Source organism: Urocitellus parryii, chromosome 5 (assembly GCF_045843805.1).
Source record: "Urocitellus parryii isolate mUroPar1 chromosome 5, mUroPar1.hap1, whole genome shotgun sequence".
Taxonomy (NCBI): domain Eukaryota; kingdom Metazoa; phylum Chordata; class Mammalia; order Rodentia; family Sciuridae; genus Urocitellus; species Urocitellus parryii.
Genome location: NC_135535.1, coordinates 91,078,623 through 91,105,740, shown reverse-complemented (window position 1 = coordinate 91,105,740; position 27,118 = coordinate 91,078,623). Strand labels below are relative to the sequence as shown.

General features: G+C 34.1%; 1 protein-coding gene and 1 non-coding gene across 2 annotated transcripts in view; both read left to right on the top strand.

The window, feature by feature from the left end:
* Nucleotides 1–27,118, top strand: part of Plekha5 (pleckstrin homology domain containing A5) — a 233,190-nt gene that overhangs the window by 63,598 nt on the left and 142,474 nt on the right. The gene's annotated exons all lie outside the window — the stretch shown is intronic.
* Trnav-cac (transfer RNA valine (anticodon CAC)) lies at nucleotides 4,106–4,182 on the top strand. The gene has a single exon. It is a non-coding gene; the product is annotated as a tRNA-Val (tRNA).

Genomic DNA, 27,118 nt, shown 5'->3' with positions numbered 1-27,118 from the left:
AGATCTAAATTAAAAACTATAAAAGGTCTAGAAGAAAACATAGGAGATGGTCTTTGTGATCTTGGATTAGGCAGGGATTTCTTAAAGATGACACCAAAAATGCAGTTCACAGATAGAAAAATAATAAGTTGAACTTCCTCAGAATTAATAACTTTTTACTTTATAAAAGACCATTTAGAGAAGAAAGGACAAGCAACTGGAAGAAAATATTTGCCAGTCATATATCTGACAAAGAAATTATATCCAAATTAATGCTTTCAGGTCAGGATTAGGAAAAAAAAGATTCTGTACAAGAGTTTAACAATTACTTCAAGAAAAGATAAACACATTGTAAAATATATACTTGAAAAGGTACTCACTAGTAGTCTTTAGGTAAATGCAAATTAAAATCAGGCAACATTGTAATAATTATTAGAAAGTCTTAAAACAGTGAAGATAATTATTTACTTTAGTAAGTACTTACCATGTGTCCCCGCACTTCTCGGTGCTATACACATATCAACTAATTTAATCTTTGCAGTAACCCTGTATGGTAGCATCATCATAATTCATATTTCCAGATGATGGACTCAAAGTTATACAGCTAAAAATGTGACAGAGCCAGGAAAATATCACAGAATCACACATTATTACACATATTCAGTGGGTCATGCACTTTTCAGTTTTTAGATTAGTGTTGGTCATTGTTCCCTGTGACAGGTTTATGTTTTGAACCTGGGCAATAGAGAAAAAATTTTTAATAAAAATTGCTACTGATTGCCCCTTAATTTATTTATTTACACAAACACACACACACATTCAGACACAAAAAAATTTTGCCATCTGTTTATGAAAAAAATATTGTTTTATTTTTTTCCCTTGATTTTCAACCTTTGCCCATCAGAATAGTTAGGAAAAGATCTTCAGAAAAATATATGCTTTCTTGCTGGAGCCAGACACAGTTAATGGTGGGGATGAAACAAGTTCTACCTGAAACCATTGCTCTCCCCACTCTCCCCACCTATGTAAAGGATTACATGGTACTAGTGCTTTTTATTATCAGTAAGACCTCAAAGATATAGTCTTTTTTTTTTTTTTTAGAGAGAGAGAGAGAGAGAGAGAGAGAGAGAGAGAGAAAGAATATTTTTTAATATTTTAGTTTTTGGTGGACACAACATCTTTATTTTTATGTGGTGCTGAGGATCGAACCCAGCGCCCCACACATGCCAGGCAAGTGCTACCTCTTGAGCCACATCCTCAGCCCAAAGATGCAGTCTTTTTGAGCCTGTCATTATCCTACTATTTTGACTCCTAGAAACACAAGGCAGAAGAGAAATAACATTTAGAAAGTGGCCTACAATGTAATTTTGAATTATACTAATCAACCATATATTTTTATTCCTTAAGTCCAAGCCTCATTGTCACCCAATTCATGATACAAGTCCAATTTGAATCATAGATGTATATCATTTTAATACAGGATTTGAAAAAAATGTTGAAAATGGCATGACTTTTTCTGGCAACAGGTACTTTTTTATGTGTGGTACTTGGAATGGAACTCAGGGGCACTCTACCATTGAGCCACATCCCCACCCCACCCCACCTTTTTTAAAAATTTTGAGGCAGGGTCTCACTAACTTGCCAAGACTAGCCTTGAACTTGTGATCCTCCTGCCTTCCTGCCTCAGCTTCCTGAGTACTGGGTTTTTAAACATGTACTATCACAACCAACAGCAACAATCTTTTAGTATCAGTGGGCTCTCATACAAATCTATTTTTTAATTTATTCTAAACTACTCATATGTATATCATTTTATTTATCCATTCATCCATTGAAGGACACCTAGCTTATTTCCATAGGATGGCTATTGTAAGTTGAGCTGCTGTAAACATTGATGTTGCTGCATCACTGTAGTATGCTGTTTTTAAGTCCTTTGGGTATAGACCAAGGAGTGGGATAACTGGGTCAAATGGTGGTTCTGTTCCAAGCTTGCCAAGAAATCTATCTCCATACTGCTTTCATAGTGGTTGCACCATTTTTCAGTGCCACTAGCAATGTATGAGAGTATCTTTCTTCCCACATCCTTGCCAACATTTATTGTTACTTGTATTCTTTATAATTGCCATTCTGACTGGAGTGAGATGGAATCTTAGTGTGAAGAAGTTTTTTAGTTTGATACCATCTCATGTAGTGATTCTTGATTTTACTTCTTGGAACTTTAGGAGTCTTATTGAGGAAGTTGGTTCCTAAGCTAATGTGATGGAGATACACATGATGTTTTGACATAAGTATTATGGAATGGCTAAAAAGTTACACAAATTAATGTTAAGTGAGCTAAAATGAAAACCAAAATAGTTATCAATTGTTATAATAATGCTTTTTGAGAGGATTTGAGTATCAGACATGTATGGTAGAAACTGGGTTTCAAATATTATCTGTCATCTTCACCAGAAAACCCAAAACAAAACAAAAGGACATCTGTTAGAAAGGGGATACCACATTTTATGGATAAGGAGAACAAGGGTAAAGGAGTTTCAAGTCATCATATAGATGAGCCTTGTATTTAAATAGTGTCGGAGCTCTTGAATTGACTCCCACTCCAACACACTGAGCATTTCAGAAGAAATTTTGCTCTCATTTTTGTCCTAAGTTTTAAATGAGCAATAATAACAGTAACTGCTTTAAAGCACACCAAAAGACTGGACATGGATGCTGTCTAAACTCTGGCAGGCCCTATCTCATTTTCAGTTTATTGAGAATAATCAAGACCTGTGCTGTATAGCACTTATATACCTAAAAGTTTTTTTTTGTTGTTGTGTTTCTTCCTCCTTCTTCCTTCCTTCCTTCTTTTTTTCTTGAAGGCAGTTGAGATAATAAAAACACTAAACTGGTCCCAATGTTAGTTAAAGACAGTAGTATATTTAGGGATTATTGAACCCTATGCCAGCATACTCGTTTTATAAAAAAGGAAGAAAATCAATATCCTGAGAGACAGGTGTGGTAGTGAGACTTCATGATGCAGAGCATGCAGTAGAATGCATGTGTTTTCCAAATGGGTAGCTCATTTTATTGTTAATTTTCATGACTGAAATTACAAAATTAATATAATGAAACGGAATATGATTTTGTAGTACAAAGATAGAATAATAATTTTTGGAACCTGCTTACTTATATTTAGTGACAGTTCTAGGGTTTCTCTGGTTTGTGTAAATTTATCTTGGGCAGAAAGGACTGAGATTTAACTCTGGGCTTCTTGCGCCTGATTGTATTGATGATCTGCCTCCCTGGGTGTTTTCTCTTTTCTGCAAAAGAATTATAGGCTAAAGTATCTATGATTTGCTTCCTTAAAAAGGGGGGGGGGTAGAATTACTGTTGGTGGGATTTTAAATTAGTTTACCCACTACTGAAATCAGTATGGAGCTTCTTCAAAAAACTTGAAATGGAACCACCATATGACCCAGCCATACCACTCCTCAGTGTTTATCTTCAAGAATTAAAATCATCATATTATAGCAATATATGCATACCATGTTTATAGCAGCACAATTCACAGTAGCCAAACTGTAGAACCAGCCTAGATGTCCATCAATTGATGATTGGATAAAGAAAATGTGGTATTTCTATACAATGGAGTTTTATTCAGCTATAAAGGGGAATGAAATTATTTTAATTGCAGGAAAATGGATGGAACTTGAGACCAGACATTCAAGGGTCATGAGTTTTCTCTTACATGTGGAAGTTAGAGAGGAAAAAAGAAAAGAAAGGTTGGAGAGGATCTCATGAAAATTGAAGGGAGATCAGTACAGTAGAGGAAAGGAACTGGGGGAGGAAAGGGGGAAGGGAAAGGGAAAATACTGGGGAATGATATTGGCCAAATTATATTGTTATATTTTGTGCATGTATGAATATGTAATAATGAATCTACCACATGTACAACTATAATATACCAATAAAAATATGGAAAAGTAGGATTATTTATAGAAGTGATCATGTGTTATTGCATATGTTAGTCTAATTACTTGAAATCTAGAAATCTGTATATGTCTTAGTTGGTTTATTCTCAGGAATGAAAACCAAATTTAACATAAAGAAAGGAAAATCTTAATTAGTGTTACTTTAAGGGGCTGGGGATATAGCTCAGTTGGTAGAGTGTTTGCTTGCCTCACATGCACAAGGCCCTGGGTTCAACCCCCAGTACCACCAAAAAAAAAAAAAAAAAAAAAAGTTACTTTAATTGCAGGCACAAATTGCCTCTTTCAGAAATTCTTACGATTCATGAATAATTACATTAACGTTTTTAAGCAAGACATTTAGTGCCTTTGCACTGAGAAATTGGTTTTTCAAGTGCAATTTTTTTTAAAAAGTCAAGATTGACTATTTCTTGTAACTATAGTGTTCTTCAATGCCTTTTCATTCTGTTTTTGATCCTCTGCATTACTGTTAAGACTTCAGTTTAATAATATTATTTGTATAGATCATTTATATAGATAACAGAAACAATTATAGTACATTGGGTCTCAATTTTGTAAATTTATGCATTGGTTAAACACTATAGAGAAGAATCTGAAAAAAACAATTTAACAAAAGAATGAAGTGTTAGAAAATATAAAAAAATTCAGGACATTTTTCTCTGGGTCAAAGGTAAATGAAAGTTAGTCTATTTTTTTTTTTTTTTTTTAAGAACTCAGTGACAGGGCTGAAGTTGTGGCTCAATGGTAGCATGCATGAGGCACTGGGTTCGATCCTCAGCATCACATGAAAATAAAATACAGATATTGTGTCCACCTAAAACTAAAAAATAAATATGAAAAAAAGAACTCAATGATAACTATTTTGTGTGAAAATTAGAGCAAAAAATAATAGTGTAGCATGAAACATGATACATTTATGAAAATGTGATATTTAAATAAAAGTCTTTCATGAACCCCAGGCTCCCACATAGTTAATATTATATGCTTAGTTTCTTTGCCTTGTATCAGGATGCACTTTGCCTTTTTTTTTTTTTTTTTTAAGAGAGCGGAAGTATCAGAGGTAATAAGCAAATTTCATACTGTCACTCTTGAGATTTATTGTGTGTGTCTGCTGTTTGAGTCCAGAAGGGCTAACAACTGAATATAGACTTTAAATCACCATTGGGATTTAAATTTTACTGTGAAAGATTAGGTCACTTGACAGTAATCAAGGACATTTTTATTCTCAAGACTGTCTTATAGGTGCAACAAACTCCATCACCCATGAGAGGTTTCTTCCCAGTGCTGAGGCATATGAAACCTGGGTTACTTCATAAAAAAATAATAAAGTATATTGGTATTTGTTTTGTAGACTAATACAGAAAGTAAATTACACTGGCAATAAGCAGAGAATGATTTTGTTAGATATTTAAAGATATTTAGAATGTAACCTGTGTCACTGCCTTTGATGTCTAAGAATTTGACACTTGTGGTTCTTACAAAAACCACTGAACAAGATTTAGGCTTGGGCTCACCTGAGACCAACCACATCAGATACCTGTGGTAAGGAACCTTGGAGGTCTATTTTAAAGAACTCCACAGTTTACAGTGCACATTTAGGGTTCAAAATCACTGTTCTAAATTGTTTTTTTGTTTTACATGAGTAGATAGGTAGTTAAAAGCACATTTTGGGCCAAATTATGCAAATCTTTGTTATCTTACAGTACCTATAAACAAAAAATGAATTCAAATTCTTTTATTTTCTAGAAAATAAAATACAAAGAACACCTCCTTCTGTAGTACAATTTTCCTCTTTACTTGAAATGACCTGAACTAGATATAAAAAATGGAACACTGTAGAATATTTGATAGATACAGACAAATATTAACATGAACATTGAATTAGACTTAGATTGTCAGGCAACTTAAATTTGAGACTAAGCTAAATTATTAAAGAAGAATGTCATTAAATGAAATTGAACAATAGTACTATGTTATCTTTTAAAGATTTGAAATGTTTTATTGAGTGAAACATAGTAATTTTTGTAACATTGTAACATTGTTTTGTAACATTGAATTAAATTTTTAACATTGAAATAAAGGATCTGAAGGCTTAGCATCTTACTAACTCAATTAATGGTGATACTGAAAAACATTGTTATTTTGACTATTTAAAAGCATAAATTAGTTCAGTAATCAAAGATAATTAATTAGGTAATGTCACTAAAAACCTGGAAGAATGTGATAGTACTGGTATTTTAATCATAAACAAGGATACATTTTTATATTAGTGGTTGGGATAGGCATGGAAAAGAAGATATTTTGTTGATTGTTACTATGCAGTTTGAATTATTATTAATTAGCTTAATACAAAATAAAACTAGTTTGTGTTTAGGTTTGGAGGAAAGAGAAAATGATTACTACTACATGGTCCTTGCCTTGGAGAAACAAAATTGTGTAGGAAAATAAGACCAGTGGTTCCAATAATAGTTTTTTGTTTATTTGATTGTTTTTGTTTTTAGGGTAGGTGCTAGTATTTCATGGTGGGTTTTTGTTGTTGTTGTTGGCCTTTTCCTAATACTAGGAAGAGGGGTTGGAGAGGCCAACAGTGAGGGGCTAACCCATTCACAGAATCCTTATAGTAGTAAAGTCACAACATCTAAGTAGATGTAGTGAATCTGTGCTTGAATATGTTTAAAAAGTATGATTTGGGGGCTGGGAGATGGGTTGGGAGGGAGAAAGGAAAAGATGGTAAAAGGAGAAACAATGATTTTGATGATCGCCTATACTGTAGTACCCAGGGTTGGAAGTTGGAATCCAGAATGGAAGTAGAGATATAGCTTGGTACTATGGAAAGATCAGCCTCCTGAGAAAAGGGAATAATTAGTCAAATTATTTGTGACCAGCCAAGTAGACTGACATTGAGGAAGTAAGCCACTTTTGGAGAGAACTATAGTGAAACTCAAGAATCTATGTACCAGCTACTCTGCATGCTATACATGTTTCAATCCATTCAGTCCCTGAAACAATTCAGCATGGTGAATACTATTATTTTCCCCAATTTTCCAGTACAGAAACAGGACAGATAAATGAAATAATTGTAGATTACAAAGCAAAGAAGTGGCAGAGTTAGAATTTGAACCCAACATGTCTAACCTAAAAGTCTTCTCTTTTAAAATAAGTGTAATAATATATCACCTTTTTAGCATTATTATTATTATTATTATTATTATTATTATTTCTGAAGCTAAATGAAGCTGGACAAGGCAAGGCTTTGTGATGGGGTGGGTAGATATGAACATTTTAGGGTAATATCTTGGTAAAACAAAGGATGTTGAAATGAGACAGTGGCAATATTTTAAGTTTGAGTCTGAAGAGTACATTTGAATAGGTTTTGTAGTATATAGTAATATAGAAGATGAGATGAGATTCTTTTGAAAAAGTCAGATTCCTAAAGGAACTTAGGTCTACGTGATTATATAGTGAAAAGCTATTGAAAATTTTCTGGTGAGGCTTTATATGACTAGAACTAATGGTAGGAAGTGAGTTACAATATTTTCATCCAGGTGATTCATACCTGCTTCACATGACCACATGTGAAAAGTAGAAGATAGATGTAAAGAATAGATTCAAAGATTGTTTGAACAGGGGAAGAGATGGGGAACATAATTTCAAGCAGCAGTAACTGAGAGGAAGATTTCATTGGGAGTAGGGCTGGAAGTTAGTGGAACACAACTGAACACTGAGAAGTCACAAGTGTCATGTTTGCACATAGGAGGTAATGATCTGTCAGATGGGTATCATCCTTGCATAATGTTAATATCAGGTGGACAAATCCCATGTCTTAAAGTTAACAGAAAAGTTAACTTGGAAAAGTTAACTCAGTTTCCTTTTAAATCTATTTCCTTTTGTGTAAAGTAGAATTGATGGTAGTACTTACTTCAGCAATATGAGGATTAGCTGAGTTTAGCTCAGAGTGTTAGTTTTCTGTTCTGCAATAAAATTTACCACAAATTTAGTAGCTTAAAACAATGCAGATTTTATGGTTTTGTAAGTCACAATCCCAACCCACATCTTGCTGAGCAAAAATAAAGTGTTGTCAGAATTGTGTTCTTTTATAGAAAATACTTTTTTTTTTTTTTTTTACCTTTTTTAGTTTTAGAAGTTGCCCGTATTCCTTGGTTTCTGGTCTTTTTTCTCATCTTCAAAACCAGCAACCTCAAATCTCTCCAGCCCTTCTTCCATAGCCACATCTCCCTCTTGATTCGTTTTGCCTTCCTATTCTACTCTAAAGGAACCCTGTGATTATGTTGGCCCAACCAGATAATCCAGAATAATCTGCCATCTAATCTCCTCATCTTAATTTAATTACATCTGCAAGTCACTTTTGCCATGTAAACTAATATACCACAGTTTTGGGGATTTGCATTTGGATTTGGGGTTAAGTGGGTGGGCCATTATTCTGCCAAACTGGGAAAGTCTATACAAATATTCCAAAATATGACATCTGAGACACTTCTAGTCCCAAGCATTTAGGAAAACCTGTGTATTGTTTTTTAGAAGTACTCAGAAAAAAAATATGAACTCTAAATTTTGCAAAAATATTTTTCTAGATATTAACATGACTGTCATGAATGTATATTGTCATTAGAATATATATCCATTCCATTGTATGATAACTTGCAAATAAGAGGACTGGTAACAATTTATAGTCGTCTTCGTATTTTTTAATATGTCTGAGTGGAAAGCGGTTAGGTATTATTTGATTTGCTTTATATTCTGTGGTTTTTAGCAGCAAATAGTTATCTTTTTAAAAGGCAACAGAAATTTTGTACTATTGAATTACTGCCCCTCCCCCCACTTTTTAGGCTTTATAATATACTAATTAAAGCCCTGAAAATGATTCTTGAGCAGGAATTAATACATGTACCTAAAATGTTATAGTTTTTCATTTGGCCAGATGAGGGCACCTTTTCTTAACATTTCTAGAGTTTGAGCTATGAAGCACATTTGTTTTCCCCCATCCAAGCTATTACTTTTTTTATTTCTTATTGCCAGTGAGACAAGTAGTTTGACATTTTAAAGTTTTGATTGTGCTATATTCTAATAGATTGATCATTCTAAAAAGGCAAAGCTTCAATTTCTTGCAGACTTTTTTATACAAAAACTTAAAAAAATAAATGACTAAATTTCTGTGGAACAAGGAAGTTTTGAGAAAATAAATGTATGTGTAATTTGTAATTTTGCTTATAATTAAGAATGGAAGTTGAAAGTTGAAATTTACTTCCAACCTAATCTGAGTACTCTGTCTGTCCATAAGATGATGAAGTGCTACTAGGCCCTTTTTTTCTTCCTCGTACCAAATTTCTGATGCCTGTTTTACAATGAATTAGTTGCCTTGTGATCCCCACTAAATCTTTCAAGTAATGGAGCAGGAATAAAAATAATAGAAATATTGTGTTTTGCTGCTTGGAAATAAATACATAAATAAATAATAATATCTTAAATAATATAATAAATAAATTATAATAAATAACTAAAAGCACCACAACTTAATAACTATAAATAAAATACCAGAAATATGGCATACTTAACTTTACTATTTGTTTCGATGATTGTTAAGGGTAAAATTGAATAGGATAAGGTTTCTAAAGTTATGTGTAAGAATAGTACTCAAAACAATACATACTGCAACTCTCTGGTGTTGGTATGAACAATTTTAAGAAAATGGAAGAAGATTATAGCCACATTTTTGTGGTTTCATCACAGGTGATCAAAACAAATTTGAAAGTTGGGTGATGAACAGCAATAAAACAAAAGTGTTTCTTATTAAAGTTTAAAAATAGTGAAAATAAACATCATCAAAACTTGATTGATTTGAAGGAGATTAAAAGTGGGGAGAAAGGAGAATCAGGATATGTTCAACAACAAAGTTGTGTTCAACTTAGGAGTCATAAGAATGGAAATTTTCAAAATACATGTATAACAAGGTGAATATGAACAATAACTTATTGGTATAAATTAAAGAAATCTGCCATCAAGGAACTCTGGAAGGGGGTGGGGATGTTAATTTAGTGACTCCAGCAAGCCTTGGTTTCCTCTGTGAGTGTCAGAGGGCCAGGAGATCATATCCTTCCTTTCCTATGAGCACTGACCAGTTTTCCTACATAGTCACTTTCTCTTGGCATAACATTGATGCAGAACTATTATTCCTGTTTTACAGATGAGGAAATTTAGGCTCAGAGTCAGTAGGTAATATGGTCAGTGTCACAGAAACTAATAAATACTGAATTTTTCAAATTCAGATTATAAGGATTAAAGACACTTAAATGTTAGGATCAATGTTACAAAGAAGCAAGTGCTTTAGGTTAAAACCATTGAGTTGTTCCCATTAGCTGTGTCTCCTTAGGTAATCTCTTGGTGTGTCAAGGCACAGTACCTGGGATGCTCTGTACCTGCAAGGAAAGGTTTCATACCTTCATAGAAAGCATATCTGGGTGCTAACACATGGACTAATGTTTAATTTTTGCTTTGTAAAGTGGGGGGAAGTCTTGTTGCCTGTATCTTACCATAGTCTGTCTTAGTAAATCAAACAAGTCTGAGTTTTGCCAGTCTTTCCTTTTAGTAAATAGTAAATATTTTAAACCAGGAAAAAAAATTTTAAATATTTTATTTGTTATTAATGGACCTTTATTTATTTATTTGTTTATATGTGGTGCTAAGAATCGAACCCAGTGCTTCACATATGCGAGGCAAGCGCTCTACCACTGAGTTACAACCCCAGCCCCTAAACTAGGAAAATTAATTAAACCATGCCTTTAATAAAAATGACCCCCTTTCCTCTTGCCTTCCTTTCTTTAAGCACTCATTAGGGACTTTGTATGTGCCAAGCACCTTGCTTGGCATATAGGATACAGATGTAAGATACAACTATACCCTGGCTATTGAATTTATAGTTTTAAGTGCTCAGTAAGAAATCTAGTATTACAATGAAATAGGGTAAGTACTATGCCATGGATCAGTACTATGAAAGCACCTGTCCCAGCCTAGAGAGGAGAGGAGAAAATAAGAGAGCAGAGGGAAAGCTTAACAGAAGTTGTAATGTCTTGAAGCTGAATCTTGAAGCACAGTGGATCAAATTATTTCTCAGATAAATGACCAAGAGACTGGAAAGGTTGGTTTTGTTAGAGAAAAAATCATGTCTGTTTTGAATATTTTGTATGTGGCAGCCTGGTATGTGTTTTGTTATTGTTGTTTTGGGTACTGGGGATTGAACCCAGGGCACTTTTTACTACTGAGCTACTTCACAGCCCTTTTAATTTTATATTTTGAGACAGAGTCTTGCTAAGTTCCTTAGGGCCTCACTAAGTTGCTGAGCTGCCTTCAACCTTGGAACCTTCTTCAACCTCCTGAGTTGCTGGGGTTATAGGCATGCACCACCTGGCCCAGCATTGGCAACTTGGTTTTGAGGTATATACTTGGTCTTTAGAATTACAGAATGAAGAGAAATTTTTTAAAGGACTTTTAGTCCCAGTTATTTTAGTCATTTGAATAGAAGCAGTAGATAAGATAGAATATAATAGAAAAAGAAGAGAGAGGTCACGAGGAATGCCTGAAAACTCAGAGATAGAAGGAGATCCTGAAAGCCAGACAGAAGACAAAAACTGATCGAAGAAGTGAACAGTCACATAGTCAGTAGAGGCAAATGCAGTGCAATATTTAAGGTAACATTTTAGAAATATACTTCTTGTCTATGCCTTTTTTTAAAACATTTTTCTTACCTTTTAAGAGGGGCATCAGGAACTTCTTTCAAACTATTGGAGGGCTTTTGATATACAGAAATGACATAGATTTCTTCTGTTCTCTGCCGATCCTCTTTGTCCTCTAGGAATATAATCCATACTTTGCTCAGATGAAAATTTTTTCCTTGATCTCAGTCTTTGTGAATCTACTTAGGTTTGGTCAGTATTTGTTCCAAACCTCCCAACTAAGTGATTGATGGGAAACATGCACATGATAGAAGGAGGTCAGTGAGAGACTTAATTTGCACCAATAAATTCCCTTCTTTTGTTAAAGTAAATTTGAATTAGATTGTCTTTTAGCAGGTCAAAAAGAATCCTTCTCCCCTCAAGAATGCCTGTGTACTTAAATTTAAAAGTATACAGATGAGCCAGATGTGGTGGCATATACCTGGTGTCTTGTGAGGCTGAAGTAGGAGGATCGCAAGTTTGAATACAGCCCCAGCAACTTACCAAAGCCCTAAGTAACTTGGCAAGACCCCATCTCAAAATAAAAAAGGGTTAAACGCCCCTGGATTCAATCCCCAGTGACACACACACACACACACACACACACACACACACACACAAAGAAAAAAGGATGTAAAAGATTCTTACATACTTTTAGGGGCACACTAAACCTATATAACTAAATCTATATAACATTATGCCTTACAAATCTTTGGTTGTCATTAACTAATGGCCATCTTTAAACCAATTTATTGTAATTGAGGAATTGGGATATTTTTGTTAATGCCTTTTTAGATTGATCAAGAGTTAGCCTCTTTTACTAAGATACTCTTTTTCAAATGTTGTAATTCTATCTTATCTGTTATCTGTCTCTATAGGCTTATAAATGTACTTGTCAACTGCTAATTTTATATTTAGGAATCAGGTCATTAAACCATAGGAACAACATATTTGCCAAAGCCCCCATAAAATACAAATGTGAAGTTGCCCCTGTCTCTAGCCAAGTAATACGAAGAAAAAATAAAGTGGTTTTAATTTTGTCATCAGGAGTAAGCTTCCAATTCAGTAGAAAATAATGGGTGTTTTAAAAATATAATTTAGTAAACTTTGCTGGAAGGTAACATTAAAAATAATAGAGCAGTTAGAAAGTACTTGATGTGATAAGATTTGAGAGGGCATTGTCACTTCTCTGGTCAATTATAGCTTTGAGTTAGATGAGCCACCAAGAGGGTGATTGTTTTGTTCTGGGCACTGCATTTGCAGTGGATGTGGCTCCCTTCAGGTGCAGTGATACTTCTTTTGATTAAGTGGAACAAGAAAGTGTGAGAATGAGTCCAATACCAAATTTATTTTTCTATAGAAAGATGTTTTAATAAAACAGTAATATCTGGCTGGAGTTATGGCTCAGTGGTAGAGCACTTGCCTTGCATGTGTGAGGCACTGGTTCAATTCTCAGCACCACATATAAAATAAATGCATAAGATAAATGCCTGTCAACAAGTTTAAAAAAAGTTAAAAAACAGTAATATCAATTAATTTCTAATTAGTAGGAAAAAAGAGTACGCTCCCTATGCTCCGGTAGTATTATCCTTGAAATTGGCTTAATGTTCTTAACTTCTGTTCTTTGCTTTATTTCCTGTTTAGAATACCATTTAGGAATTTGTATCCATGCTTTGATGTCCTATATTCTATTTATAAAAAGCTTCTTTGGGGGTTGTAGTCAAAATTAATTTCTTTCTACTTTATTGGCAAGCATTTTCCCCTTCTTCTTCCTTCTATTTGTACAGAATTTTTGTTTTATTTCTTTTAAAATATTATGTTAAATATCGGGTCATGGAAGAACAATATGGCATTTCTGCCCTCTTGTGGTTGAAAGAGATGTTACAAATAAACAGTTATCTAACCACCTTTGGCATCATAGTTTCCTTTATTCCTGTTTTATTCATTGGTTCACTGTCAAGCATGTTATCAGCATCTTCTGTATGACGATCTTCATCAATATTTTAAAGGTGCCTTGTCTGTTGTAATAGTGTTCTGGCCTTTTCGGTAGCATGTAAGCTCTTACAAATGGAGTTCCAAAATCATACTTCTGATATGTCCATCTGACTTCTTGAACTTAGATTTGGTGGCAAAGTGTTTTCCTATCTAAAATTTCTAGAACGACTGAGCTTCAAATTGTTTGTACATTTGATGGGTGAAAAATTATGAATTATTATATCTTAGATATTAACAGATTAAAATAACAATAAAACCATATTATCCCAGACTTGCTATAGCTAAGAATTATGGAAGGGACTCAGCTGGGTGGTTCTGGCTCAGATTATTTTAGGAGATTACAGTTAAGATGTTGTTAAGGGATACAGTCATCTGAAGATGTGACTCAGACTAGAGGGTCTGCTTCCAAGTTTATCCTGGTTGGCATTTCACCCAGGGTGAATGATGGGGACAGGGAACAGGTGGGAGGCAGTGCACAAACAAAAACCACACACCTAGCCTCAGAAGTCAACTGCTGTCATTTCTGCAATACCCTGTTAGATATACAGGTTAGATATTTAATTTTTTAAATTTATATTTGACAGCAGAATGCATTACAATTCTTATTACATATATAGAGCACATTTTTCATCTCTGGTTGTATACATAGTATATTCACACCACTTCATGTCTTCATACCTGTACTTTAGATAGTAATGATCATCAACTTCCACCATCATTAATTACCCCATGCCCCCTCTCTTCTCTTTCAACCCCTCTGCCTTATCTAGAGTTCTTATATTCCTCCGATACTCCTTCTCCCTATCCCACTATGAATCAGCCTCCTTATATCAAAGAAAACATTGTTATTTTGGGATTGGCTAACTTCACTTAGCATTATCTTCTCCATCCATTTACCTGCAAATGCCATGATTTTATTCTCTTTTATTGCTGAGTAATATTCCATTGTGTATATATGCCACATTTTAAAAATCCATTTATCTATTGAAGGGCATCTAGGTTGGTTCCACAGTTTAACTATTGTGAATTGTGCTGCTATAAACATTGATGTGGCTGTGTTCCTGTAGTATGCTGTTTTTAAGTCCTTTAGGTATAGACTGAAGAGAGGGAAAGGACAGCTGGGTCAAATGGTGTTTCCATTCCCAGTTTTCCAAGAAATCTCCATACTGCTTTCCATATTGGCTGCACCAATTTGCAGTCCTACCAACGGTGTATGAGTGTACCTTTTCCCCCACAACCTCGACAACATTTATTGTTGTTTGTATGCATAATAGCTGCCATTCTGACTGGAGTGAGATGAAATCTTAGAGTGGTTTTAATTTGCATTTCTCTAATTGCTAGGGATGGGTGAACATTTTTTTCATGTATTTGTTGATTGATTGTACATCATCTTCTGAGAAGTGTCTGTTCAGGTCCTTGGCCAATTTATTGATTGGGTTATTTTGAGTTCTATATACCCTAGTGATTAGTGCTCTATCTGATGTGTGAGGGGTAAAGACACAGGGTCTCTGGTTTTATTCCTAAGTCTTTGATCCATTTGAGTTGGTTTTGTGCATTGTGAGAGATAGGGTTTAATCTCATTTTGTTGCATATGGATTTCTAGTTTTCCCAGTACCATTTGTTGAAAAGGCTATCTTTTCTCCAATGCATGTTCTTGGCACCTTTGTCTAATATAAGATAATTATAGTTTTGTGGGTTAGTCTCTGTATCCTCTATTCTGTACCATTGGTCTACCAGTCTGTTTTGGTGCCAATAACAGGTTAAATCTTTTTACTGTGGAATGAGAGTATGTATGAGATTGAGTGCCAGGAGATGAGAATCACTGACATGCTACTACATACTATAACACTGTTTTTTTTTTAAGCATCTGTCAATGGATTTGGGCCCAAAGGAATTATAAGTATTTTAAAGTGAACTAGGAAGTAGAAAAATTAAACCAGCTCATCCTCAGCTTGTTTTTCATTCTTAATTCCCCTGAGAGAACATAGCTATATCCTCAGTACTCCCAATTTGACACTTAAATGGAGTAGTCAGGTGGGCAAAGAATGATTATAGACAGGAGGGAGCTTTTCTATCTTCCTGAGATATAGAAAGCATAAAGGAACATCTGTGAACACATTTTTTGTGAAAGCGAGACTAGACCATTTTAGTTTTTTAAAAACATGAAGCATTTCAACTTCTACAGAGAGAATGAGTAAATGACGACTGACCAATTTTCACAGAAACTATTATTTGTTTTTCTAAGATTCTTTAGAACTTATTTTCATATTGGTATATCTTTCTTCATGCAGGGAGCATCATTTTTGTTCTGTCATCTCTTAGAACATTGCTAGTCTCATCAGGGTCATGGTGAAAAACAAAAAATGAAATTGGTTGGGTGTTGAATGGAATGTAGACATTCACATGCAGTTTTGAGACATTGCTAGAAACAACAGGTATGAATAGAATTGAGAGTAAAGAAGTGTCTAGATCAGAATTTTAATATTAATAGCTTTAGGACTTTGAAATAAAATAGGAAAGGAAAATTAAAGTGGGCAATTCTGCTCCTGCCCACCTTTCTTCCTCTATCATCTAGCCTATCCAAATATATTTTTTTTCATAAATCTGTTTTTAACTTGGTAGGTTCATTTTGAAAATATATGAGTGATACTTTCAATATTGTGAATGTACAAAATGAAAAATATAGGAATCTAGAGACAGTTTAAAATATTAAAATTGGGGGCTGGGGTTGTGGCTCAGCGGTAGAGCACTCGCCTTGCACATGTGAGACCCTGGGCTCAATCCTCAGCACCACATAAAAATAAATGAATAAAATAATGGTATTGTGTCCAACTACAACTAAAAAAAGTAAATATTAAAAAATATTAAAACTATACCAATTCATCTTTCATACAATGGTTTTAACCATTTTAGAAACAAATCATTATTAAAAATGATATTTCTAGCTCTGAAATTTTAAATGCTTCCAGTAATGGTGAACATAGGATAAATGTTTTAATAGAATAACGACAGTAGTCATGGGGCTGGGGATATAGCTCTGTTGGTAGAGTGCTTGCCTCACATGCACAAGGCCATGGATTCAATCCCCAGCACCAAAAAATAAATTTAAAACAAAGCAAAAGAAAGTTAACTACAATAGTCAATAGTAGTTATCCTTAAGGTCTTATGTTATAGTTTGATTTACAAAATTACTTTATTAATAAGCATGTAATCTCAAAATAATAATATAATAAGATTACTTGGACTATATTTCCTTTTAAAATATTTTTAAATTCTAGATGGACACAATATCTTTGTTTTATTTATTTATTTTTTTATGTAGTGCTGAGGATCGAACCCAATGCCTCACACATGTGAGGCAAGCTCTCAATCACTGAGCTACAACCCCAGTCCCAGACTACATTCCTTTTATGAGTTTAATTTATTAATTTAAGTTTCATCTTGTGATTATTTATTTACATTTATAATTTATGTGTAAATATATATGCTTAATGGTAAATGGAATACATTTAGAAGAAAAAGTCCTTTAATGGAACAAATGTGTGTTGAGCTTTTATTGTATGCCACGACCCCTGATAGTTTCTCAGATCACCATGACAACAAAACATTAGGCTAATAATTTTATAGGAAAATATAAACATGTAAGCTGAAACTGGATGGGCGATTAGTTTGTTTACCAGGGAAGAGTCTTCTAGGCTGAAGAGATTCATAGGATCCAAAGGAGTCCAGTGTGCCTGGAGAATGATGAGAGGAGAGAAAAGAAAAATAGTTAAAAAGCGTTTGTTCAAATGAGAAATTCTGGTAGATGAATTAAGGGAATGTCAACAGAGATAGAGAAAGGCAGACTGATTGGAGAGAGATTTTGGAGGTACTGCACAGCATTTGTTGGGTTAGAGGGGAAGAACAGTTTACAACTTAGTGATTTATGCAACTAGATAGAGATTCAACATTTTAAAGGGGAAAAGCTGTTTATTCTTTTGAAGGGGAGGAACAGGGATTTGGGAAGGAGATGTGGATTGAAGATTGGAGATTGTTAAGAGTTCAGTTTTTGGTAGATTAAGTATTGTTAGAAAGCCAAATAGAGATTTCAGGTAGACAGTTGGGTATACCAATCTGAAAATCAGGAGTGAGCTAGAAAAATTAATTTGGCAAATGTCAATCTATTCATGCTGTTAGGCTAATAAACAGACTGTTCTCAAGTATTGTTTATACCAACGATAGCAGTAGAATGACATGTGCTAAAATTTTATTGACATGAATAATACCTGCTTTTTGAAAAATTAATAAAAATTAATAAAGTTGCTTTACAAGGGGCTTTTTTGGGACAGCCAACATTTTCCTTTGGTTAGAACTGTGATTTGATGCCCTCCTCCTATTCCTGATCTTATTCTAGAGGAATTTGATTAGTTGCTTTTTTGTGCTTTTCCAGAAACGTGAATCCATTTTTCTCATTAACTGTGGAAATCTGGTTACAACATGTTGGTTCCCCACATTCCTCTCCTACCATGTTTTTTAAAAAATTATTATTCAGCTGAGTCTTACTCTGCATATCATTTTCCCCATAGCCTTCCTTAAACTTCATTGTCTCTGTTGATTCGGGGAGTGGCGGGGGGTGGGGGGTAAACACCACCATCCATGCACAATTATCCCACTGACTGTTTTTTGTTTTTCTCTTATTTTAGGGTAATCTTGAACTCTCCCTCATACTAGAAAATGTTCACTACAGTTATGTTTTCTGTGGTAAAAATGCTAGGAATTTCAATGGTTTAAAGCTAGCAAACTTCCTTATGGGTATTAATGCTTTTCTTTTGAAGCATTGCAAAATAAGTAAATGAATTATCAGCTGCATGAAATTCCTTTTTTTGATATTTTGATTCCCAAACAACTTTTTCTTATTAGTCACTCATTCATTTATTGACTTAATGCAAAGCGTTGTGTCAGGCACTACATAAGAGAAAACTGGAAATATTCTAACATTCAAGATATTGTACTGTATGTAGTCCTTGTCAAAAAAACAGAGAGCTTTACATGCTGCCCACGACTAATAACAATCTAAAAGGACATCCATTGGGAATTAAAATTGTTACCTGGACATAATGAAGTTAAAAAATCAAATTTATTAGCTCAGTATATCTATTTCTGACATGTTGGAGAAGTGTAGGTGTTTAGCCAGAAGTTTCAGTGATCTTGGAGTCATCGCAAGTTCCCTATGTGATCTTCCTCTTAATGCTTGCCTTACTCTTGTGGTACAACCACAAAGTATGTTTTAAATGGGATATCCCCAAAGAGACTTTCCTATCTATTCTCAATCCTCTCAGGGTGGGTAACACTGAGATTAGGAAATAAAAAGCTGGAGAGAACCAGTTTCCACAGGGATTTAAAAATAATCAGTGTAAAAACAAAATGATCAATGAAGACTATTTAAGGGTAGGCAAAATAGAAACAGGAAAAAGGGCATGAGATGTGTCAGAACTGAAATGTATAGTGACTAATTATTTTCCTAGGAAATAAATAATTGGTATTTTATGTCATTGTTTTTAAACTTTTTGACTCAGACATTTTGCCCATATAAAAAAACAAGTTAGGGCTGGGGGTATGGTATAGTGTTAGAGCACTTGCCTGGCATGCATGAAGTCCTGAATTCAGCCCCCAACACTGCCCTCCCCCCCCCACAAAAGACAAAGGTTTTTGTTGGTGTTGTTTTGTATTAAAATGAAATTACATATTCCTTTACTACTAGGATTTTCTCTTCTATTTCATTATTTAAAGTGCTGATGGCAAACATCTCATTAACTGCATTTCATTATCCTCTAGTGGGTCAGACCAGATTTTTAAAATAGTGACCCATTTGACAGTGAGTTTACACAGGCAAAAGTGGAAGTGAAATAAGAACTTTTTAAAAAAAAATATACCTGTGGGTCATGCCAATATATGTAGAAATCAAACTACCTTGGCAGCTTGACACATAACATCCTTTGAATTACTGCTTTGCACAAATAGTATAGCATCCATCACTACTATGCAGCCTAATTGGTTGTTGTTAATTTTAGTTTTAGTCCCTAAACTTGTTTTTTTGTTTTGTTTTGTTTTTGTTTTTGCAGAAGATGATTATTTATTGACTGCTGGTGCCAAAAAATACCAGTGTACAGTTGTACAATAGAAGCTAAATTGTGACCTAATCAAAGCCAGGAGTGGTGGCACACACCTGTAATTCCAGCAACTTGGGAGGCTGAGGCCAGAGAACCTCAGGTTCAAAGCCAGCCTCAGCAACTTGGTGAGACCTTGTCTCAAAATAAAAAATAAAAAAGTATAACTCAGTGGTAAAGCACCCCTTTGTTCAACCCCTCTTACTGTGGGGGAAAATGTACCCTAATCTTAGTGCAGACCATCCATGATGGTCTCAAGTCACCCCCAAACTTATTCAGTTATCATTTATTATTATTATTATTATTTATTATTCACTGTTCCCATGGGTTAGGAAGTTTGGAGCTGCTTGGTTGGATAGTTCTGGTTCAGGATCTCTTAAAGAGATTATCCGTTGACATAGGCTAAAGATTTAGTCTTTGGAAGTTTGAAAGCTGGGGCTAGAGGCTCATAGGGCTAAAAGGTTGGGGCTGGGTAGTTGTTTCTCTTCACATGGGCCACACCACAGAGCTGCCTAACCCTTTATTTGACTTATGGCTTTGTCCAGAATGAGCAATCCTAGAAACTAAGGCAGAAGCTTCAGTACTTTTATGGCCTCCTTTGGGATGTCAGTTGTGCTATGTTTTATTATATAGGCCAACCATAATTCAGTAAGGGAGGGAACTATCAAAGGGTGTGTTGGGAAGGTAAGGATTATTAGGAGCCATCTTAAAGGGTGGCTACCATATCTTAAAAGGATTTCTTTTTTTTTAATTAGTGTATACTGTTTATTCAAAATGATTGGTTTCGTTGTGCCATATTTGTGTATGTGTGTATGCATATACTTATACACATATATGTAATTCGATCAATTTCACCTCCATCCCCCCCAAAACCTTCCCTAACCTTAACCTTCTTCCTTTCTTTTCCCCTCTCTCAACCCCTAACCATTCTACTTTGATGGTATAAAAGATAAGATTTTTCCTTTTTCTTTCTCTGTCACTTTTTTTTCTTTTTTTCTTTTGCATGCACACACTAGGGAAGTGCTATACCACTGAGCTATACCCTGGGTCTTTTAAAAGGATGTCTTAATTAACGATAGACTTTAATTTTTCATGAAGTAAAAGTAAACATGCAAATGCTTAGTTCATTTTTTTAATTTTATAAAAGCATCGCATTCACAGAGAAGTGCTGACATTTCAACTTTTCACAGGAAATTTGGAGAGAAGTCAAAATGTATAAAAACAGAATTTTAGAAAACTGGATTTCATGAGGGAAGACTGAGTGATTAAGTTTTGATTAAGTTTTATATGGGGGGATGAAAGTTAGACATTAAGAACCTAAATGAAATTATAAAACTGGAAAACATTTTACTATTTGTAAATTTGCATGCTAACTAATAAGTGAAATGACCTACTAAATAATTTTGTCAGAGATACATTTTTTTTTAATCTTTAAAAAACTAACATTTTATAAAATGCAACAAGATTTACCAGTGTACAGATGTTTCCTTGAATGCTATAGATACTGGTAATTATAAAATGAATGGAGAGATGAGTTAAAGGGCAAAAAATTGAGGAAGTTTTGATTTGTCAACATACCAGTGATAATAGTTATAGTAGATTATAATGAATACAAAATTTTATGTCTAATTGGTAAGAATATCTTTTACAAACAAGGAAAAAAACTTCTTTCTACATTTCTTTCTTATAGAAGAGAATCTTTGCCCAATTTACTGGCATTACAACTCTGGACAACTTCTGTCTGTCTTACTTTTCCTCACTGAGTCGTAGAACCTTTCCAACAATATTCTAGTGCAGATGAAAGATTAATCATATATCTATAACATTTGAAGTAGTCTCAACAGTAGTTGGTACCATGTTGGTGCTATAGATGCTGCTCTGGCTATGAGTTTTTAATTATTTGAGAAGTAACTTAGAGTAGTGATTTTTCAATGGTTTTGTAATGGAGTGAGGAAAATAAACAACATCCTTCTTGGATTCCAGAATTGATTGATGATATTGACATTATTAAAATTTTCAAATCCTTGTTTGTTTGCTATAATAGATTAAGAATTTAGGTCAGTCCTTCCTGAGAGCCAATTTGTCTTGTTAGTTTAAAAGTTTGTTTTGTGTTATTAATGAACATACCTCCTGCCAGCTGTACCTCTTTCCCCACTTTAGTGTAATAGCTCTCTCTACCTTGTAGTTCCAATGTTAAGAACCTCTTTGTTCTGATCTTATTCAATTTCTAGGCAGCACTCAGCATCATTGGTTGTTTTTAAGGAAGGGGGTTGTTTGTTTTGCAGTACTTGGGATTGATCCCAGAGACTCCCACATACCAGATAAATACTCTACTATTGAGCTACATCCCCAGCCCAGCATTACTGTTCCTTGACATCCCTTTTTCTTTTATTGCTGACATCATACACTCTGGTTTCATGATGCTTTTCTGACCACTCCTTTACTGGTCTTTTTCTCTCTATTCCAACCATGTTGGTCTTCCTGTCATTCTATACTTACTTTGGAAAATCTTAATTATTTCTGTCTTAGGGCCTTAGCATTGACTTTTCTCTTTGCTCTCTTTTTGCTCATATCTTATCTTTTTAATGATGCTTATTCCAATCCCCACTTAATTCCATTACCCTAGCCAAACTCCTGACACTCCTCTTCTGTGTTTTATTTTCCATAGCATTTTCCACGTATATAATTTACTTATTTAATACATTTTGTCATTTTTTTCTTTGATGGTGTAAGCTCCTTGAGGGCAAGGATCTGTTTTTATTTTTGTTTTTTTCCCACATAGATACCAAGGAATACCTTTCTTAGGTCACCTCATTCACTTCCAAAGTTCTTTGTACACCTTATGACAGTCACCATACATCTATATCTACAAATCTTTCCTGATCTCTGTATTCACTAACTTCTCCACATAATGTCTAATGGGTACAGTCAGAAAAAACTTTTCAGACTTTGCCATCATACTTAATATTGCTTCCTTTACTCACCAGTCCTGACCTCTATATAACCCTTTTCCATTATCTTATATATTCTGTGTTTCTTTTTCCCATGAGAATGTAAGCCCCTTCAGAGCATATGCCCGTTTTGCTCAGTCAATATTTGAAGAATGGATGAAAAAGGGAACAAATTGTATTTTTGAGATTCCACCTAACTTAGGTAATAGCATGGCTTCCCCCAAAGGCTTGAGTCTTTTAATATACTTTTCCACCCATAGCTTATGTGGTCATTAGACTTAACACTGTTTTTTTATAGGACTTTGTATTCAAGCAAAAGTACCTTGCAGCACAGATGTCCACATCAAAGCTTATGTAAGTGTGGTTGACTACTGAACAACTAAATGAAAGTCCCCAAAATCATTACTGTCAAGTATTCATGAAACTAGACTAAAAGTTGAACAAATTCAAATGAAACAAACTTCTATAATACTTTAGATGATATTTTAGGTCATTTGATTAGCAATGTCTTTAGGCAAAATGGGAAGAAAAGGACTATTCCAATTTAGGAAAGGGGCACTAAGAAATATTTATTATTCTCTCTCCTGACAGGTAGCCTTAATTGTCTTGTCCCATCCTGTTTTCATTTATATAATGCAATATTTTAAAAAATTCCTCTTATAATATTTTTATTCAGCAGAAAAATTGTCTTGTGTACACTTGTTTTTCTTGTAAAACATGAGATTTTCTTCTACTCTAAGCATTTGTCTTTAGCAAGAGACGGCTTATATGCCAAAATAATGCATAATTAGATCTATTTATTATCTTCCCACATGCTAAGTAGATGTTAAGGGTTTATCATTGCAGTAAAGGTCATTGGGATATTTGAGTTTATTTTATGAAAATGTGGTTTAAAATTTACAATTCTCTTGTCAGAGAGTAACAAATTACTATGTAGAATTTATATGTCTGCCAAAGACTCTGGCAATTATATGCTTCTAATTTTGTAGGGATCTTCCTGTTTCTTTTGCATTTTACAATCCTTGGGGCTTATTTTCTTGGAGTATAGTTGAAAAAGTTCTGATTTTATTAATTATTAAGAGTGAATATTTTTTAAAAAATCAAATTTCTGCCATTTTTCCTGTTTTTTAATGCCTTTTGAAGATTTCTTCACTGAAAATCAATAAAATATAAATATTAATCTTTTATCTACAATACTGGTATTGATAATTCATTATTGGAACTGAGGAGCATCATTCTTTTTTCCCAAAGAAGGAACATTGATGGCAGTGGCTATTTCTAACTTAAGGTTTATTTGATTTTCATGATCCTGTTGCTGCTGCTGTCCCCCCATCCCTAGATGATTAAACTACTTTTAGTTGTTGACCTAAATATAAGAACCAAAATTCAGAATATTTGTAACTTTGGGTTTGGAAAATATTTAGGAAATTATATTAAAAGAGTCATAAATGAAAACTTGATATTAGACTTCATCAAAGTTTAAAACTTGCTTTATATAAGATACTTAAGAGAATGCAACAACAGGTAACTGGGAGGAAAAGTGAGCAAATCATATAGCTGTCAAGAAACTCATCTAGAATATATAAGAACACTTACAACTCAATAATAACAGACACAATATTAAAATGGATGAAATGTTCCAACATATTTCACAAAATAAATTACACCAATGGCTAATGACCACATGGGAAAAAAATGTTCACATCTTTAGACATTAAGAAATTGCAAATTAAAACTGCATGGAGAAATCCACTAGAATGGCTCTAATCAAAGACAGTATTGGGAGGATGTGGAGAAACTGGGGCTCTCTTTCATTGATAATTAAAATGTAAAATGATATAGTCTGTTGGGCAAGAATTTGGCAGTTTCTGAGAAAGTTCATCATAAACTTCACCAAGAAATTCCTCTTTTATCTACCCACCCAAAAGTAATGGAAACATTTCTGCAGAAAGATCTTTACTTAAATGTTGATGGTTGCTTTATTCATAATAGCCAAAAACTGGAAACAGTCCATATGTCTGTTACTTTCTGTGAATAGATAAATAAAATGCATTATATCCCTACAATATGCATTATATCCCTACAATATGAGTACTATCCAGCAATAAAAAGGAACAATTGACTGATACATGGTGTAGCATGAATGAACTTGAAAACCATGATACTACCTAAAACAAGCCAGACACAGAGACTGTACATTGTGCGATTCTTTTTATATGAAATCTCCAAAAAGGCAAATTATAGACACAAAACAGATAAGTAGGTATCTGGAGCTGGGTATGGAAGTGAGAATTGCTAAAAATAGGGTATAAGAGTTTTTTGTAGTGATGGAAATATTGTAAAATTGGATAATAGTTGTATATTGGATAATAGTGGTAATAGTTGTATATTTACTAAAGAACTTTCTGTAGGTACATTTTATAGAATGTAAGCTATACCTCAATACAACTAAATAAAAACTTGAGTCAGTCTCCCCTGTTTTGAGTTATTTCTTGCTCATTATAATTTCTTTTCATAATTATCTCCTTTGCTCCTCCCTAACCTTTTTTCACATTTTTTTAGCTATTAAAACCCTTAAAAAAATAAAAAAAAAATTAAAGTGGCAGTGGATCTATTGGTGAGATCCCAAACATGAAACAAAAAATCTAAACTTTTTACTTTATGACAACTTTTATTTAACTTTACCATCCATAATTTCCACAAATGATTTGTCAAAATGTTATTGTGCATAAGCCAGATTTTACATAAGGCAGAATTTCAGGTACAATGCCTTTTTATTTGAATCTGTTGTCTTATTTTTGATGGGCACTGTTGAAAGTTATTTTGCATTGTCTGGTAGTCCTGAGCTGTTATGTCCCAGTACATAACACTAGCACCAGGTGGAGGTCAAGACTGATACTACATTTTTTCAGTTGTGAAACACAATTGCAAATTTATTTGTTCTTACAATTTGTTTCCTATTACAAAATAAACAACATGCTTTATCCATTGGGGGTGGGATGGGGGCCCTTTCCAACAATTCTTCCTCCTTTATTATCTTATTGCACCTTAGATATAATTTAGAAATTGGATTTTGTAGTGCAAAATCTGAGTTCAAATTCTTGACTCTGGGGGCTGGGGATGTGGCTCAAGCGGTAACGCTCTCGCCTGGCATGCACGGGGCACTGGGTTCGATCCTCAGCACCACATACAAATAAAATAAAGATGTTGTGTCCACTAAAAAATAAATTTAAAAAAAATTCTCTCTTAAAAAAAATTCTGACTCTGCTCACTTACTATGTGATACTGGATGAGCCTCTGAGCCTCTATCTCTGGATCTGTTAAGCAGGTCGAATAATGATAAGATTATCATTATTATCTTGTATAATAAGATATTAATGATATCTTAATATCTTAAGAATTTGGCAGTTTCTGAGAAAGTTCATCGTAAACTTCACCAAGAAATTCCTCTTTCTTGGTTGCATTGGGATGTTGTGGCTAGTAAGTGAAACTCTGTATTTGAAGCATTCTATATATTTAACTATTAGTTATTGCCTTTTAAAAAATTCTTTACAGTTTAGATGTTGCACAGTCTGAGGTGGCTGTGATAGTTTAGAGCATCAATTCTAGAATAAAACTGTATGAAATCACACTACAGCTCAGCTACTTTCCAGCTGTGTGAATTTGGATAAGGTAGGTGACAAAGCTCTTTGCTTCTATTTTCTCATCTTTGAGATTTTTAACAAAATTATCACATTAGGTTATTACAAGGGTAAATGATCATCTTTATGAAGGTTTTAATGCAGTGCCTGACAAAAGTAAGCATGCAATAAATTCTTGTTGTTATTAAGTACTGTTAAAATAGTTTTTATAAGGTTTGTGGTGACATTCCATGGATAGATCCATGAGGGCCTTCTTTATATCATTCTACTTGACCATTTAGTCCTTAACAGTTTTGTCCATTTCCTTCCTTGGTTTTCTTGTTACCACTCCTGATGGGTGGTTCTGTTGTTCTGATCTCCCTTCTGAGATTCTTTATCTGGCCTCTCTTCTTCTGTGAATTTGAATCGTTGGTTTTAATTTCCTTTTTGACTCCAGGTATATATTTCTTTCTATCCATATCATCATGTGGGTGACAGCATTCTGAACTCCTGAAACTAATGTAATTTTCTCTTCCTTTTCTCTCTTCTCTCACTGAACTTAGCCTTCTTTAAATACATCCTTTATGCCTGCCTTTCACGTCTGTATTCTTTAAGTGATAGAAGCCTCACTCCACCCACTTGCCCCAGCCAAGATCTTTGTAGTTGTAATCTACTTTTCCATCTATTTGACGCCTACATCCAGTCAAGTACCACATCCTATTGATGGTC